This window comes from Leucoraja erinacea, chromosome 3 (assembly GCF_028641065.1).
Source record: "Leucoraja erinacea ecotype New England chromosome 3, Leri_hhj_1, whole genome shotgun sequence".
NCBI classification, from domain to species: domain Eukaryota; kingdom Metazoa; phylum Chordata; class Chondrichthyes; order Rajiformes; family Rajidae; genus Leucoraja; species Leucoraja erinaceus.
In genome coordinates this window covers 109,044,500-109,063,843 of record NC_073379.1, presented here as the reverse complement: position 1 = coordinate 109,063,843, position 19,344 = coordinate 109,044,500, and positions in this window count along the sequence as shown.

Below are 19,344 nucleotides of genomic sequence, written 5' to 3'. Positions count from 1 at the left end.
TCTCAATAAGGATAACCCTCAGCCTCCTACACGTAACAGAAATAGTACACATTTATCCAACCTCTCCCTATAACACAAGCATACAAGCCCAGGTAATGTGCAGGTGAATCACTTCTGCACCCTTTTCAATGTAAAGATCTCTATGCCATAAGCCAGAACTGCACAAGTACTCCAAGCATGGACTTGCCCATGATTTGTTCAGCTGCATCATGATGTGCCAACGTTTGTACTCAGTACCCTTCCCAATGAAAGTAAGCATGTTAAGCTCCTTCTCCACCACATTGTCCATCTGATTTGCCACTTTTAGAGATCCATGCACCTGTACTCCCAGATCGAGGGCCTGAGCTTTAGGGGGAGGGTGAGCAAGCTAGGACTTTATTCCTTGGAGTGCAGGACAATGAGGAGATCTTTTTGAGGAGTACAAATTCATGAGAGGAATAGATCGGGAAAATGCACGGAGTCTTTTACTCAAAGTAGGCGAATCAAGAACCAGAGGACATAAGTTTAAGGTGAGGGGAAAAAAAATTAATAGGAACCTGAGGGGCAACTTTTTAACCCAAAGGGTGATAGGTGTATGGAACGAGCTGCTGGAAGATGTAATTGAGGCAGATAGTATCGCAACATTTAAGAACCATTTTGACAGGTACAGGGATAGCATAAGTTCAAGGGCCTGTTCCACGAGCATGCGACTCCATGCGGCAAGCGTGATCTAAAGGGCCGGTCCCACCAGCATGCGCCTGCATGCGGCAAGCGCGACCTAACGCGGTCGCTTGAGTTGTACGGCCTCGCGGTTGTGCGGAGCTGGTCCCGACATCGCGCGTGGCTCCGAAAAACTGACCGTGTTTAAAAATTCCGCGCAGGAACGGCCTGCCGCCTCGACGCCGTGTCACTCACTCAACGTCCGCGTGGCTACCGCTTCTGGTTTGGTCACGCTTGCCGCATGCAGGCGCATGCTGGTGGGAGCGGCCCTTCAGTTCATGCTTGCTGCATGCAGGTCGCATGCTCGTGGGACAGGACCTTTAGGAGGATATGGGCCAAATGCAAGCAGGTGGGACATCTTGGTCGTAAATGGGGCATCTTGGTCGGCATGATCAAGTTGTGCCGAAGGACCTATTTGTACTCGTCTGATTCTATGCATCTCTGATTAACTCTCAGTTCTGAAACAACCTACATTCACATGGATTACTCGATTGCTTACAGGTTTTCTTCCAATTTGCACATCATCCTGATTACATCGTCATAGAGTCACAGTGTGACACAGTGTGGAAAAGGCCATTCGCCCCAACTTGCCCACACTAGCCAACATGTTCTAGTGTTGGTATCATTTAAAAATAAATTGGATAGGCATATGGATGAGAAGGGAATGGAGGGTTATGGTATGAGTGCAGGCAGGTGGGACTAACGGGAAAAACAGTTGTTCGGCACGGACTTGTAGGGCCGAGATGGCCTGTTTCCGGCTGTAATTGTTATATGGTTAGCTACACGTCCCGCCTGCTTGCATTTGGTCCATATTCCTCCAAACTTGTCCTATCGATGTACTTAGGATATGTTTCCTAATCCCTTGGGTTTAAATCCTCAAAATCCCCATTCAAATGTGCAGTGGTAGTAACTTCAGCAGAACAATTGCAGCAATTACAGTTGGTGATTCAGCACAGCAATCTTCTAAAGTGGTGAATGGACAGCCAATTCAGGCCTCGCTAACAGAGAGAGCCCTCATGCCGTGACTTAATTAAACAATTCGAAAAGATAGCATTTTATTCTTTAAACATTTGTGAAGCAGGGAATGTCAGTCAACCAAAGAAAACACAGAGTTGGTTTGGCAGAATGGTCAGAGAAGTCATTTATTTTGGATAGATTGATTCCACAAGGGGATTTAAAAATAAGAATGTAGATGTTTAAGTTAGTTCTCTCATGTTCCAGAGAAGCACTTCAGCTTGGCTTTGATAAAGGTGCTGTACTTTAGTGCGCTGTACTTTTAACCCCTTCACTGCCAAGTTTTATTTTTACATTATTGGCCATGACCCAAGTATACCCGGGGGTGGCACAGAATAGGTTAAATTGATTTGATTTGGTTTCAAAGTTGTGTGTGGTTTGAACTTTATGGAAGATGGAAGTTGGAGAACAGCAAGAACAACATTTGGGAAACCAGATTAACCTGATTCAGAATTAGACTTTGATCGATGAAAATAATCAGGGCATATCAGGGATATGACAATCCTCTGGCACCATTGCCCCTGTGCTCAACTTTGGGTTCTACTGCAAATGGTTTGGGGCCATTCTGAATTTATGAAGGTATATTTTAGTGTCAGAACTGTTCACAGTGAAAACTGTTTTCATCAAATCCATCGTTTTGGAAATTTGAATGTGTCAAGATAGCTCAACATCATCTCTATATCACTGGAGATCATCTTCGTCACCAAATTAACTTTTTCCACATGGTTACTCTAATTTAAACTATAGGATTAGTAAGATGGAACCTTTAATCTTTCACATTTTAAATTATACCTCGAAGTACCCTGACCTTGGCAGTGTCACAAATAGAAAGGTTGATTCCACTGTGTGGGGATGTTTATGTTAAATTCTATCGTGTATTGTGTTCTTTTTTATTCGTATAGCTCTATGGTAACTCAAATCTCACTGTATCAATTGGTGCAGGTGACAATAAAGTAACTTGAACTTGAATGGTACCATATTGTCGCATTTTCCTAGTGTAACAACATGTCATTTTTAACGTTTGCTCCTCTCCCAGCAAACATGCCAAATCAAGTCCAATTAAGGGTCAGTGGACCAATTAACCTGATCCTACAGACCTACCCCTTATAAAAAATGTAAACACAAAAAGCTGGAGCAACTTAGCGGGACAGGCAGCATCTTTGTAAAGAAGGAATAGGTGACGTTTCAGGTTGAGACCCTTCTTCTGGCAATGTTACAAAATTTTGAGTCTAAAATCAAGTCTACAATTTATCCCATCAGATAAAGCACAAAAATAAGTTTCATTTGGCACCTAATTCACTTTCATATCTTCAGTATTAAAAAAGATATGGCCATTTTCATACTCGGAAATTAGCATCCTGTTCCCTAGTGATTTTCCATTGACTTAACACAAAAGCTGTGATCGAGGACAGTGAAATGGCCATAACTTTCTTAAAAATTAAGAGAACTGAAATAAATGTTCAGTTATTATAGATTGAAGCATTCTGAAACAAATATGAAACAATCTTACTTGGATGACCTGAAATTAAAGCATATAATTAGTTAGTTTCCCAATTGTAGCTAATTCCAAACTTCAATTTGCTAGATCTAAACATCTATCCATTTCTTAAGAAAAGATTAACATTTTTAAATAGCCTAAGTGTCCAAATAACATTCACAAAGAATTCATAATAAAACATGATTTTTAAATCTCATTTACATTAATTTATAGGCCAAATGGAAGGAATTTCGTGTTCAGTTGCTGTAAATTAATGGCCATTTAAATCAGCTTTCGAGTGGGATCCTGTGGAACTCTGTGGAACGTGCTGGTTTGGAGTGTTCCCATTGCGGTAGATTTGTACCCCATATGCACAGAAAAACACTGCAGGATTTAATGGGCCCCAAATTAGCTACTCGCAACATAAAACTTTATATAAAGGGATCTTAAGATGCCCTTTTTAATGTAAAAATAAACAACCTGCCTTCTGTTGTCCCCTGTATGAGATCCGTCCTGTTGTTGGCGGTCGCGGGTTTAGAGGATGATTTTTAACCTACTATAACAATTAAATTAACCAATTTAGTTTTATAAATACCTGCAGCGAACGAACCTCGCAGCGATTTTTCGTCAGCAACTAAGTAGGCTGAACAACCTCGATTTGAATAGCCGAGAGCCAATCGTGTTTTAAACCCACCCCCCTCTCAAAGGCACCAAAATCGCGCACACGGGCAGCGACAGATCTGCAGCGCCGCTGAAGGTAGGTTTTGCAACATACCTACTTCTTCAGACTGAAAGTCACGGGAAAGGTAAATAAGAGACATAGAAGATGATGTAGAGAGATAAAGAACAATGAATGAAAGATATGCAAAAAAAGTAATGATGATAAAGGAAACAGGCCATTGTTAGGAATGGAGAGAGAGGGAATGCCGGGGTTACTTGAAGTTGGAGAAATCAATATTCATACCACCATCCCTCCCCCACCCAAGTCGCACCATCTTCTCATTTTCACCCAACAAACAGCTAACAACGGCCTGTTTCCTTTATCATTGTTACTCTTTTGCATATCTTTCATTCATTGTTCTATATCTTTCTCCATCATCGTCTATATCTATCATTTCCCTTTCCCAGGACTTTCAATTGTGTCAACCTGAAACATCACACATTCCTTCTCTCCAGAGATGCTGCCTGTCCGGCTGAGTTACTCCAGCTTTTCTGTGTCTATCTTAAACCAGCATCTGCAGTTCCTTCCTACATCGACCTTTTATAAATGCTGGCGCAGGGAGTGGGGGAGTCTTTTGTTTGGCTCTAGAAATGAAGCCCATTGGCTGAGTTCACCTTTCCATGGGTGTGTGCGGCAGTGTATTGATTATTGGTCTGGTGCCACACTAGACACAGTGACATCTTTGTTCAGTGGGATCATACTATACATAAGCACAATCATATATACGTATAGGAGTGCAATAATTATAGTGTAATGTGTATCCTAGTGTTGCATTGAGGTTGTGGCAGGAATTGGACCAACTATTAAAATGTTGTGTGGGTTGGGTCATAGGTGATTGGAGCTGAATGGGAAAAGGTTATAGCAGAGGGTTGGAATCATCCCAGTACGCCAACCAACATGTCCCATCTATACTTGTCCCACCGGCCCATAACCCTCTAAACCTATCCTATCCATAGGTGCCCTGCAAAGTGGAGTTAAGGGCCTGTCCCACCAGCATGCGAGCTGCATGCGGCAAGCGCGACCTAAAGGGCCTGTCCCACCAGCATGTGCCTGAATGCGGCAAGCGCGACCTAACGTGGTCGCTTGAGCCATACAGCCTCGCAGGGCCGGTCCCACTTCGATCGCCGGAGCCGTATGGAGTTGTGCGGAGCTGGTCCCGACATCGCGTGGGGCTCCGAAAAACCAACCGCGTTTAAAAATTCCGCACGGCAACGGCCTGCCGGCCCGCAGCCGCCTCAACGCCGTGTCACTCACTCGACCTCCGTGCGGCTCTCGCTTCTGGTTTGGTCACGCTTGCCACATGCCGTACGGCTCAAGCGACCACATTAGGTCGTGCTTGCCTAATGCAGGCGCATGCTGGTGGGACCGGCCCTTTAGGCCGCGCTTGCCACATGCAGGTCACATGCTCGTGGGACAGGCCTTTAAATGTCAAGTGTACCACTCAGAACAGGACCCTAAGATATACTGACACCATTAGTCAAAGCTTTAGAACTGTTTTTATTTGTATTTTCCAGAACAATACATTTTTAGATATTAAGGGACATCCATCAATGCTCTCCAGAGATGCTGCCTGACTTGCTGAGTTACCCCGGCTCTATGTTTCACGAATAATTGGAGTCATTAATCTAACGTAAAATTACACGCACTAACTTGAACTTAGCTTTTATTTTGTGAGGTCAGGAGCCACAGACAAGTGAATGTGTTGCCAACATTCGCCAACCCTGCTTGTTTACTGTAGCCTTTAATTTAGACTTTAGAAACAGGCGCTTCAGCCCACCAAGTCGGTGCTGACCAGCTATCACCCTATACACTAATGCCCCTGTCCCACTTAGGAAACCTGAACGGAAACCTGAACGGAAACCTGAACGGAAACCTCTGGAGACTTTGTTCCCCACCCAAGTTTTCCGTGCGGTTCGAGGATGTTTCTGGAGGTTTTTGTCAGTCTCCTTACCTGCTTCCATTACCTGCAACCTCCGGCAACCACCTGCAACCTCCGGGAACTGCACGGAAACCTTGGGTGGGGCGCAAAGTCTCCAGAGGTTTCCGTTCAGGTTTCCTAAGCGGGACAGGAAATTAACACTATCTTATGCACTCGGGAAAATTTACAATTTTTACCAAAGCCAATGAACCTACAATCCTGCACATCTTTGGAGTGTGGGAGGAAACAGGAGCACCCCGGAGAAAACCCACATGGTCACGGGGAGAACGTACAAACTCTGTACAGTCTTGTTAGTTTGGAGACGGCTGGAAGCACTTTGCATCTTGTCCTCCTCCCTAGCAGTTCAGTGCTCTGTGATGGTGAGTCTAGTGACAGACCAGGAGAAGAGACACTCCGATTCTCTCAGATATCCATGTTAGGCCAAACTCATCTTGAACTCTGGGATGAGCTTCGCCGTAAATGGGTAACAGTCGGCAGCACCCGATGGAAAACGCTGTTGTCCGTCAGCTCGACACAGCACGTGATATACCTTGGGTAATTATAATTTATTTTTAAGTTTTACCGAACAAAACGTTTGCAAACTTTATCAGGTTCAAATTATCGACGCACCAGGCATTGCAAAAGATTGTTCTGAAGTATTTTGCTTTGCTTTAATACCACCAATCTTGCTGGATGAGGTGCAGTCAAAATGGATCTAATCTATTTGCAATTACTATGTGCCACAGACTATGTCAGCTTTATTACTGATCACTTACATGACTGGTATAAAAATGAGAGTTAGAAATGTATGAAGATAGATTTATTCCAATTAGAATAAAAGGTTGGGAAATAATATTCATGAGGGCAAAGCTTGGAGTATTTATCTAGACACTAAACACATACAGTAAGTACTATTTAAAATCTCCATGAATATAATTAAATCTTCTTAAATTAATTGCTAAAAATAGATGTTATTTTCTCCATATAATTATAACGCAAAGTAAAACCATTCATCTGGGTTATCACTTTCTTTTCAACACACATCAGTTAATATATAATTTTCATTCATTTTTCCAGAAAATTACACATCCGTGTTTTATTCTCTTTTGCTCACTTATAAACAGCTAATCAGATTTTACATGAAAATGTGAAAGCCCACTTGAAACAAAAGTAATTTGCCACCATAGGACTAGTGCTTTGGCCTTTTGTCAGTGTGTGTCTGACAGAGCTATTAAGTTAGGCTGATTTACATTTTTTTTTAAAGAGTGTTAGTAATTGATCTGCAATGATATGTTAGTCTGTATTTCCATTATGAAATTAGTACACCTACCATCAAGTTTGCATAAGCTCGGTTTAATATTGAGTAGGGATGTGAACAAGGTTGGTGGCATTGAGCTAATTGAATCTAAGCTTAGAGGAGCATGACTATTTTAATCAGTCATTTATAGATAAATAAGCGTTTTAGATATCCACATGATAATGCAGAGAATGGAGAGATATGGATCATGTGCACAGTTTAATTTGGCACCGTGTTTAACACAGACATCATGGGCCGAATGGCCTGTACCTTTGTTGCACCATTCGATAATCTAAAGTACCTTTTCTGGCTGTTGTATCCCACTTTTGAGTGGCAAGGGGCAGTACGGTGGCACAGGGGGCGGCACAGTGGCACAGCGGTAGAGTTGCTGCCTTACAGCGCCAGAGACCCGGGTTCGATCCTGACTACGGATGCTGTCTGTGTGGAGTTTATACATTCTCCCCGTGACTGTGTGAGTTTCTCCAGGAGCTCTGGTTTCCTCCCACATTCCAAAGACATTCAGATTTGTAGGTTAATTGGCTTGGGTAAGAATTGTAAATCGTCCCTAGTGCGTAGGATAGGGCTAGTGTATGGAGATTGGTGGTTAGAGTGGACTTGGTAGGCCAAAGGGCTTGTTTCTGCACTGTATCTCTAAACTAAACTAAACTAAACTTATTGATGAGGCACTTCAAATTTCTTCAGCAGGAATAGAAGAATGAGGAGGGTAGGTAGGCAATTGTATTACAAATCCCAGTACCAATTGACTGATAATACAAACATAAAATGCTGGGAAAAATTCAATAGACTACATCCAGAGGAAACTGACTAATACCACCAACAGACTGATGCCTACTTGAGTAAATTTACAAATGGGCTTTTCAAAGTAGGAAGACAATTCAAACAAAAGCAACCCAGTCATGGTAGTGTCCTGTTGCAAACAATGGATATTTACGGGAGTGGGCTGTAGGGCGACAGATGGCACAATGGGCTAAGTGTTCGGCTGGCAACCTGAAGGTGGTCGGTTCGAATCCTGCTTGGAGTGTGTACTGTCGTTGTGTCCTTGGGCAAGACACTTCACCTACCTTTGCCTTGGACTAGAGACGGAAATTAGCTGCTGATTAGCTACAATCTCGCACAGTTACATGCAAAAATGTTAATTAATATGCATTGTCCCTATAAACAAAACATTATAAACAAAACATTATAGGTAGCTAAATTCCAAATATGGAAACAGATTTATTAAAATGTTTCAATTGAGGTTCTGTACCACATAATTCAACAATTCTATATCCAATACAATTTTCAGGCTTGTGCCATTCCAAGATCCAATCGGACACCTTGTCCATGATGCAATATTACGGGCTGCAATATTACGGGCCTGTCCCACTTAGGCAATTTTATGGGTGACTACAGACCACTGCCGCAAAGTTTTCAACATGTTGAACATTTTTCGGTGACAGTGGCGACAATTTGGGCTGTCGTAGGTTGTCGGCAGGTGTCGTGAGGTGAATTCCATTAAAACTAGTCCCTGGCAGTCGCTTAAAGAGTCGCGTAAGCAGGACAGGCCCATAACCTAGCCTTTGTAACAATGTATGAGCAGGTTTCGAGGATTTAGATTAATGATGGAGGAAGAACACTCAACAATGAGGAGATGAAATATTTACTGAAACAACAATAAAACTACATCACATTCTTTGCAGCTGTTATCAGGCAACTGAACCATCCAATCAAGAACTATTGAGTAGCCCTGAGCTACTATCTGCCTCATTGGTGACCCTCGTATTATCTTTAATCTTATGCAGTCTGGCTTTCTCACTCCCTCAGAGCCATAGAGTGTTACAGTGCAGAATAATATCTGAGGAAGTATGTGCTGGTGTAAATATGCTCCTAAAGATTACCCCCCTTAGTCGAGTTCAGTAAAAGCATTGGGTCAAGCACTGGACTAACTAGAGTTTAATTTGAATGAACAACAAATCCCCCTATACGATACCTAAACCACCGCGGGTTCGAGCCTTGTCTCTGCCTGGCCAAGCCCTTCAGCCTCATGCAAGCAGACACTATCAAAAGGTCACGCAGTCCCAAGCACCCTTCCAGAAGATCTACACCGATTCAAATGGGCACTACCTTTTACAGGTCAACGAACCATGAGGGTTCATGGTTGGGGGACTGCCAATAAAGTATTATTGGCAGTCCCCCAACCCAATTACAAAGAGTCCCAAACAATGTTTCTCCAGAAGCTTCCGGAAGGAAGTCAGTTAACTGAAAATGCAACATTTACCCTGGCAGTATAAACAATTCAGCCAGGGCTTCACACTTCGGCCAATCACCAAACAGCAGGGCAACTGTCTTGCAACATTATTTACATTATTTACAATCCCCTTGCTGTAATCCAATCAAACCCATGCATCTACAACACCTTAAAGTTTCTCTGCAAAGTCCTCATAGATATCAATTGCAAAGACAGCTGGACATTCCTTATCTGATGTGTTGATCTGGGACCCAGACTTCCTGGCACCAGCTTGCAGCTTGAGCTTCTCACAGAAAAAGGCAAACATGCTCTGTAGATGCATAAATCCTTTGCTTTATTTAGTTCTATTTTAGCCAAGATTGGCTCTGGAGAGGGTCCAGAGAAGATTTAAAAGAATGACTCCAGGGATGAGGGAGTTAGCATATGATGAGCATTTGATAGCATTGGTTCTCTACTCACTGGAGGTTAGCAAGTTGAGGGGGGACCTCATTGAAACTTACAGAATAATGAAAGACATAGGTAGAGTGGATGTGGAAAGGATGTTTCCACTGGTGGGAGAGTGTAAGACCCAAGGCCATAGCCTCAGAATTAAAAGGCATTCCTTTAGAAAGAAGGTGAGGAGGAACTTCTTTAGTCAGAGGGGAGTGAATCTGTGGAACTCATTGTCACAGAGGGCTGTGGAGGCTAAGTCAGTGGATATTTTTAAGGCCAAGATTCACAAATTCTTGATTAGAATGGGTGTCAAGAGTTATAGGGAGAAGGCAGGACAATGGGATTAGTAGGCAGAGACCAGCAATGATTGAAAGGTGGAGTAGGCTCGATGGGCCGAATGGCCTAAATCTACTCCTATAACTTGTGAACATGATAAGCACACTGTTCAGCTCCCCATGCCCATGCTGACCCTTGCACATATCTATACCAGCCCCATTACCAGCATGTGACCCATAGCCTTCTATGTTTTCACAATTCAAGTCCTTTGCCCTTTACACTGACTCCAATGGCTATCTAGACCACACTTCTTCCCACCCTGCCTCCTGTAAGGACTCCATCCCCTACTCCCAATTCCTCCGTCTACGCCGCATCTGCTCCCAGGATGAGGCGTTCCACACCAGGGCATCTGAAATGTCCTCATTCTTCAGGGAACAGGGATTCCCCTCCTCCATCATAGATGAGGCTCGCACCAGAGTCTCTTCCATAGCCTGCAACACTGCTCTCTCTCCCCATCCCTGCACTCGCAACAAGGGCAGAGTCCCCCTAGTCCTCACCTTTCACCCCACCAGCCGGCAAATACAACAAATAATCCTCCGTCATGTCCGCCACCTCCAACATGACCCCACCACTCGCCACATCTTCCCATCTCCCCCCATGTCTGCCTTCCGCAAAGACCGCTCCCTCCATAACTCCCTTGTCAATTCTTCCCTTACCTCCCGTACCACCCCCTCCCCGGGCACTTTCCTTTGCAACCGCAAGAAATGCAACACCTGTCCCTTTACCTCCCCCCTCGACTCCATGCAAGGACCCAAGTAGTCGTTCCAGGTGCGACAGAGGTTCACCTGTATCTTCTCCAACCTCATCTACTGCATCCGCTGCTCTAGATGTCAGCTGATCTACATCGGTGAGAATAAGCAGAGGTTGGGCAATCGTTTCGCCGAACACCTCCGCTCGGTCCGCAAGAACCTACCTGACCTCCCGGTGTCTCAGCACTTCAACTCCCCCTCCCAATCCCAATCCGACCACTCTGTCCTGGGTCTCCTCCATTGCCAGAGTGAGCAACACCGGAAATTGGAGGAACAGCACCTCATATTCCGCTTGGGGAGCCTGCATCCGGCGGACATGAACATTGAATTCTCCCAATTTTGTTAGCCCTTGCTGTCTCCTCCCCTTCCTTAGCCCTCGAGCTGTCTCCTCCCATCCCCCAACGCTCGGGCTCCTCCTCCTCCTCCTTTTTCCTTCCTTCTCCCCGCCACCCCCTATCAGTCTGAAGAAGGGTTTCGGCCCGAAACGTCGCCTATTTCCTTCGCTCCATAGATGCTGCTGCACCCGCTGAGTTTCTCCAGCATTTTTGTGTACCTTCGATCTTCCAGCATCTGCAGTTCCTTCTTGAATCCTTTGCCCTACTGGCTTTTCTTCTCCCTAAATAAACGGAACTGCTTGATTAATGCAGTTATTGTCGTTACCCTACATCTGTACACAGACGAGCGGACATCATCGTTACAAACAGAACACGCTTTGTTAAGAGCTTCTTCCCTGCCACAGTGAGACTCTTGGCCAAAACAAAATGAACTGATGTCCTGACCTACCTCATAGCACATCATATTATATTATATTATATTGTCTCCTGGGCCTGTGCAATTTACAATGCAATCGACGCTGTTTATATAGGGTTTGTGTAATTTACAATGCTCTCACTTTCCCCTTTATATAGGGTTTTAGGCATTTTCTTTCTTTTTTAGTCCTAGAGAAGTATATGTTTTTATAGATTATGTGTCTTCTGTGTGTCTTTTTAACTTGACTTGACTTGACTCTCTGAACAACCGCACAAGAGTTCCTATGTGTGTAAGCACAAATGGCAAATAAAGTTTTTGACCTTTGACCTTTGACCTACACTGTGTATGTAAACATGCATTGTATTTCCGCTGACTGGTTAGCACGCAACAAAAAAGCTTTTTACTATATCGAAGTACATGTGATATTCAACTAAACTAAACTAACCTGGAAGTAAAGCCTTTTCTCGCAAGAGGAAAATGGCTACATTTAATTAGCACTTTTATATTCTGGCAGCTGCAACAGGGAGGTGGTGTGTATTACATCTAGTACATTAATCTCAGGAATCAACACTGCATTGTTATTTCCTTAAGGCATCTCCCAAAACAGCTCTAAAGTGCCGGTTCCACATCGCAGCCTGACAACATCTGCATGAAGCAGAACATCTGCATCTTCACTTTTGAAGGATTTGCAGATATTTGTAAAATGTTTTCTAATTGTAGGCTTGCATTCTAACAAAGATAGGGCAGGGTTCGTTTCAATTATTTGTGAATTTGATCTTCAAAGTGCACTCAGGATACAAGGGCTCCCCAGAAAAGCAGGTGAATGGCAAGTGGCGATAGGGTGATTTCACTAAAGGTCACTGGAGCATAGATCTGCACCCACGTGAGCAAAATTCTCAAGTGGAGGACATTCTAGAGTTCCGGTGCATGTTAGTGGATTGGAAAACTCGCACTTTCCCACCCGTTAAAAACATAGAAAACGGCCAGGTTTTGATCTGCAATTTACTGTGCCAGTCGGGGTGACCGTGAGGCACAGCCACCTAGATTTACAGGAAAAAAAGATAGAAACTAAGGTAAATTTAAGAGGGAGCTGAAGGTGCCAATCCAGCGGAAGTGAACAGCCGACATTTGCCGTGGATATTTAAAGGTCCAAAATATCGGGAATTATCGCGTTTGCTCGCTGAATTTCATCAAAAGTAAGGCATTATTGACTTACTTTTGATGAAATTCAGCGAGCAAACGGTCACCCTGACTGGCACAATAAATTGCAGATCAAAACCTGGCCGTTTTCTATGTTTTTAACGGGTGGGAAAGTGCGTGTTTTCCCATCCACTAACATGCACCGGAACTCTAGAATGTCCTCCACTTGAGAATTTTGGTCACGTGGGTGCGGATCTACGCTCCAGTGACCTTTAGTGAAATCACCCTATACCTACAATATGTGCTGGAGTGTTAAAGTGGACTGCAGCGGTTCTTTGGATTCTGCTGAATAAGCACCAACATCTGAGCCGAGTTTGGGGCATGTGCAGTGAATGAGATGTTCGGGTTCTCTTTTGTGTTGCTGGTATCAGAGGCAGAATGATAAACTGAATGTCCTCCATTGAAAGTCGGAAAACTCTCAACTGATGGCAGAGTCTGAGACAGTAATGTATCAATAATATCACATGATAGAATGCATTCTGTTCTCAAAGGAACCTTAAGACATATGCAGAATTAGGCCATTTGGCCCATCAAATCTACCCCACATTTCGATCATGCATCTGTGTTATTTCCTGTGTTATTTCCCTCTCCATCCCTTTCTCCTGCCTTCTCCCTGTAACCTTTGATTTACAAATTAAGAACCTATCAATCTCCGCTTTAAAAATATAGCAAATGACTTGGCCTCCACAGCAGTCCATGGCAATAAATTTCATAGATTCACCTCCCCTTGGCTGAAGAAATTCCTCATCTCCACATGTGCATCGTACACATCTGGTCAACTATCCCATGCTGGAATTGTTGCTTTGATATGATGGCCTTTAGACTTGTCAACACATTGCATGTGTTCCAGATCACAATTTTCTTGCTGTCACCTGTAAATATTAAACTCTTCACATGAAACTTAAGGGAGGTGCTGACAAATCTTGAAAATAACTGCTGTGGTTGCATTGCATATTGTACTTTGTTGAATACCACAAACAAAGTCATGACAATTTCTAATTCGGTGAGTGGGGAAATAGGTGGGATTCCAGATGGGACACAGGGGGGTGTGGGGGTGAGGAGAATGGGGAGGTAGGGGGTTTGGGGAAGAAACGAGGGTGGAGGGTTGAGAGGTTATCTGTAAGTAGAGAATTTACTGTTCATCCTGTTGGGTTGTAAACTACCCAAATTATCATCCACTCACAACCATCAATGTTCCCTCCCCCGACCCCAACCACCAATCTCCCCTCCCCCCACCCTCCCCCATCAACCACCAATCTCCCCCCTCCCCAAACTCCCCTACGCCCTCTCCCAGCCACCAATCCCCCCCTCCTCCCATCCCCCGTCCCCCAATGGCATTTATTAGGTATGATTGTTAAGTAAATCTAATGTACTTTAACCGAGATAGAGGACGCCCTTCGCCTATGACCAGCAATTACCTGCCACGCATGTCCTGCCTCTCCCAGCATTCTTCCCCCTCACACCCCTTCCCCCCCCCCCCCCCCCCCCCCCCCCCCCCACACACACAAATCAGTCTGAGGAAGGGTCCTGACCTGAGATGACACCTATCCATGTTTTCCAGAGATGCAGTCTGACCAGTTGAGTTACTCCAGTATTGTGTTCAAGAAGGAACTGCAGATGCTGGAAGATCGAAGGTACACAAAATTGCTGGAGAAACTCAGCGGGTGCAGCAGCATCTATGGAGCGAAGGAAATAGGCGACGTTTCGGGCCGAAACCCTTCTTCAGACTGATGGGGGGGGGGGGGGGGAGAAGGAAGGAAAAAGGGAGGAGGAGGAGCCCGAGGGCGGGGGGATGGGAGGAGACAGCTCGAGGGTTAAGGAGCTGCAACCACTACCACTGGCAGCTGCTTCCAGGAATTCACTTCAGCCTGTGCTTATGTTCAATGGAAAGTGAACATAACCCATAGCTGGAGATAGACACATCAAGCTGGAGAGAAGGAATGGGTGACGATTCGGGTCTTGACACTTCTTCAGACCCGTCTCGTCCCGAACCGGAAGGGTTCTCCAGTACTCCAGGTTACTCCAGTACTTAAGGTTACTCCAGTACTGTGTCCATTTGTGTATTAACCAGTATCTGCAGCTTTCTGTTTCTATCATTCTATAGTAGTGAATCTTAAAGACACTCAGCTTTTCTTCTGAACACGTACAGTAGCTTTATTCTTCTTGATTGTGCTGCAATGCTAAGCCTAAGTACATTATATATTCTTTGGCTTAGCATCATCATTAAGAATAAGGGGTAAGCAATATAGAACGGAGATGGGGAAACACTTTTTCACACACAGAGTTGTGAGTGTGGAATTCTCTGCCTCAGAGGGCGTTGGAGGCCGGTTCTCTGGATACTTTCCAGAGAGAGCTAGAAAGGGCTATTAAATATAGTGGAGTCATGGGGATATGGGGAGAAGACAGGAACGGGGTACTGATTGGGGATGATCAGCCATGATCACATTGAATGGCGGTGCTGGCTCGAAGGGCCAAATGTCCTACTCCTGCACCTATTGTCTATTGTCCATTGTCTATTGTCTATGTGTCAACCCAGCTGAAACATAGTTGAAATGGTTCTCTCATGATACTCAAATGATCTGCGGATGCTGGTTTAAATCGAAGATAGACACAAATAGCTGGAGTAACTAAGCGGGACTGGCAACATCTCTGGAGGGAAGGGTGACGGTTCGAGTCGAGACGGGTCTGAAGAAGTGTCTAGACCCGAATCGTCACCCATTCCTTCTCTCCAGCTTGATGTGTCTATCTCCAGTTATGGGTTATGTTCACTTTCCATTGAACATAAGCACAGGCTGAAGTGAATTCCTGGAAGCAGCTGCCAGTGGTAGTGGTTGAAGCATACAAGGCGGTGACATTTAAAATACCTTTGGATAAGCATAAAGATACGCAGGAAATGGAAGGATATGGATTATGCCCAGGTGGATAAGTGATGGTATCATGCTGGACACACATATTGTGGGCCGAAGGGCTTTTCCTGTGCTGTACTGTTCCTTGTGTAGGAGACAACTGCTGGTTTAAATCGAAGGTAGACACAAAATGCTGGAGGAACTCAGCAGGACAGGCAGTATTCCTGGAGAGGAATGGGCAACGTTTTGGGTCAGTTCCTCCAGCATTTTGTGTCTCCCTGTACTGTTCCATGTTCTATGTCCTCATATGACAAATGTTTGTCCTTAAGGGACAAGAGTTTAGGGGTAACAAGCGGGGGAACCTCTTTACGCAGAGAGTGGTAGCTGTGTGGAATGAGCTTCCAGTGGAAGTGGTGGAGGCAGGTTTGTTTTTATCATTTAAAAATAAATTGGATAGGTATATGGATGGGAAAGGAATGGAGGGTTATGGTCTGAGTGCAGGTAGATGGGACTAGGGGAGAATAAGTGTTCGGCACGGACTAGAAGGGCCGATATGGCCTGTTTCCGTGCTGTAATTGTTATATGGTTATGAGGCCTAATCCACAATTCATGGATTCACAAATAACTCAAATGTTATGTCTACACATGAACAGCTATATCACCTACCGCTCTCATTTATTCCGTGTTGACATGTTCAGTGACCTCAGCCCAGACTTTGACAATATTGTGTGCCTTCAGAAGGACCTTCACTCATTCCACAAACAGAGCAGGTGGCTGTGTATCTTGGTGCTTCTCAAATGAATCAATATATCTGACTGATCCGCTCCTACTATCATCAGTTCTCTGCCCATGAAATCCTGTTCTGTGTTTTCTTTGCACTGGATCATTGCTCCACAAACAACAGCATTTGAACGTCAGTTCCATTGTAGACTCTTTAGTAATGCTGCCTGGATAAGCAAGTCACAACAAAACAAAAACCTTCCAAAATGTAGTCGTTTTGTTCAGCTTATAGAAACAGTGTGGAAATGGCCCTTTGGCCCACCGAGTCCACACCGACCAGTGATCCCCGCACACTAACACCATGTTACACACCTTAGGTACAATTTACATTCATACTAAGCTAACTAACCTACAAACCCGTACGCCTTTGGAGTGTGGGAGGAAATCCGAAATTCACATAGAAAACCCACGCAAGTCTTGGGGAGAACGTACAGTCTCCATACAGGTAGCACCCATAGTCAGGATCGAACCTGTTTGTCTGGTGCTATAAGGCAGCAACTCTACCGCTGTGCCACCATGAAGCCCTAAGTAATTCTCAACTATCTGCTGTGCCTGATACAACAATCTATCCAAGTCATTGCACATGCCAAGCTTGTTGCGTTAGGGTTCTCTAACACTTCTAAACACTCCAAATACAATTCAAATTTGTGCTCTTAAATATTTATTTGAAGGTCCATTGCCCTGCTTGCAACCCTTTCTTGAGCTCCATGTCTGACCACCAGCATTTCTGGTCATATTATTCTTCTGGAGAACTACTGTGCGTAACATCTTTTGATTCTGTTTATGATCATCAGTAATTAAAAAATCTAAATGGCTGATCTTCATGAGCAATAGTTTTGGAGCCAATGATCTGTTTCTCTTTACGCTGATGGCAGATCAGGGTTACATTCAGAGGGGATAGGTTATGCAGAGAACCAATCACCCCAATTCCCCAGCAACATGTCAACTTCACCACTTGTTCCAGATTGCAAGAATCAAATTTATTTAACAGAATTTAAGAATAAGGGGTAGGTCATTTAGGACTGAGATGAGGACAACCTTTTTCACCCAATCTGTGGTGAACCTGTGGAATTCTCTGCCACAGAAGGCAGTGGAGGCCAATTCACTGGATGTTTTCAAGTGAGAGTTAAGGGCCTGTCCCACGAGCATGCGGCAAGCGCTACCTAACATGGTCGCTTGAGCCGTACGGCCTCGTGGGGCCGGTCCTACTTCAATCGCCGGAGCCATATGGAGTTGCGCGGAGCTGGTCCCGACATCGGACGGTGCTCCGAAAAACTGACACTGTTCGAAAATTCCGCGCGGCAACGGCCTGCCGGCCCGCAGCCGCATTGAGGCCGTACGCATCGCCTTGACGGGCGTACGCACGCACCATTTCAATGACGTATGCACATCTTGACAACGTATGCAGCGTCTTGACGGCATACGACTTTGCTCGAACTTCACTCGACCTCCGCGTGGCCCCCGCTTCCGGTTTGGTCGCGCTTGCCGCATGCAGTTGCTTGCTCGTGGGACAGGCCCTTAAGATTTAGCTCTTAGGGCTGAGGGAATCGAGGGATGTGGGAAAAAGGAGGAAAGAGATACTGATTTTGGATGATCAGCCATGATCATATTGAATGGTGGTGCTGGCTCAAAGGGCCGAATGGCCAACTCCTGCACCAATTTTCTATGTTTCTATGTTTTTAATAGAAATCTGAGACAAATAAAATGACTTACAAGGTATGACAGCTGCACCAGATCTAAACTGTACTTGGCAAATGGTGCAACCAAAATATAAAGCAATTATAACTGAAAACATAAATAAGTGCTTGCATCTATTTTTAAAAAACTAATTGACGGGTGGTATACTCCGTCATTCAACCACCCTCGGGTGGAAAGGAAGCCGCACTTCCGCCTAACTGGGGCCGATGAGTCCAGTGATAGTACCTGTACCACTTACACCACGGCGGCACCCCCACGCCTTGTAAAATGGAACCTACTGGGTGTGTTGCCGTGGGCTGTGGGCCTACCACTTGTTCCCAGGAATGCCAGGGGTGAACTTCAGGGCATGGAAGAGACCAATGCCATGGAGGGGATGCTATTACCTGGCATGTGTGGTACCCCACCGGAGACACTTGCCATCCTTATCCTCATACCCCCAGCAAGGACATGAGAAAAGGGCTATCACGGAGGCCAAGAGCGTTTGGGCAATTGCATTTGGTAGAGAGAAGGGTTTCGGCCCGAAACGTCACCTATTTCCTTCGCTCCATAGATGCTGCTGCACCCGCTGAGTTTCTCCAGCATTTTTGTGTACCTTCGATCTTCCAGCATCTGCAGTTCCTTCTTGAACACATGGGTAATAATGGCTTCAGCCATGGGAGAAATAACCAGTGAGACGGCAGGCACCTTGAGTTGGGTAACAGAGGCCATCACAGAACAATCAGCGGAAGTAATGCCCATTCGCACCGTAGCCCTCCAGAACCGCATGGCCCTAGATTTCATCCTGGCTGAGAAAGGGGGTGCTATACTTATATTCCAGATGATTCAGAGAGCATCAGCAACCTTGCTGACCACGTCCGGGAAGCCGTGGATAAGACTGGAACGGTCGGAGAACAGTCCCACGCCTGTTTGGAGGTTGGTGGACAACAGTGGTGCACTGGGGACTGACCATTGGGACAATCTTGTTGGCAACTATATTACTGCGTTGCATGTGCGGATTGGCATCAAGACCATTGTGGATTTTACTAAAGCCTGTGGGCCGGATATGACGAAGTAACGCCTGCAGACCGGATGTGACGGTAACCAGACTGTTCGAGGGGTGGAATGTTGGGCTAGAATTTCGCCCAAACAGTCTGGGACCCATAGCCCTGTGGCCATATCGCTATGTTCAGTGCATAGCGC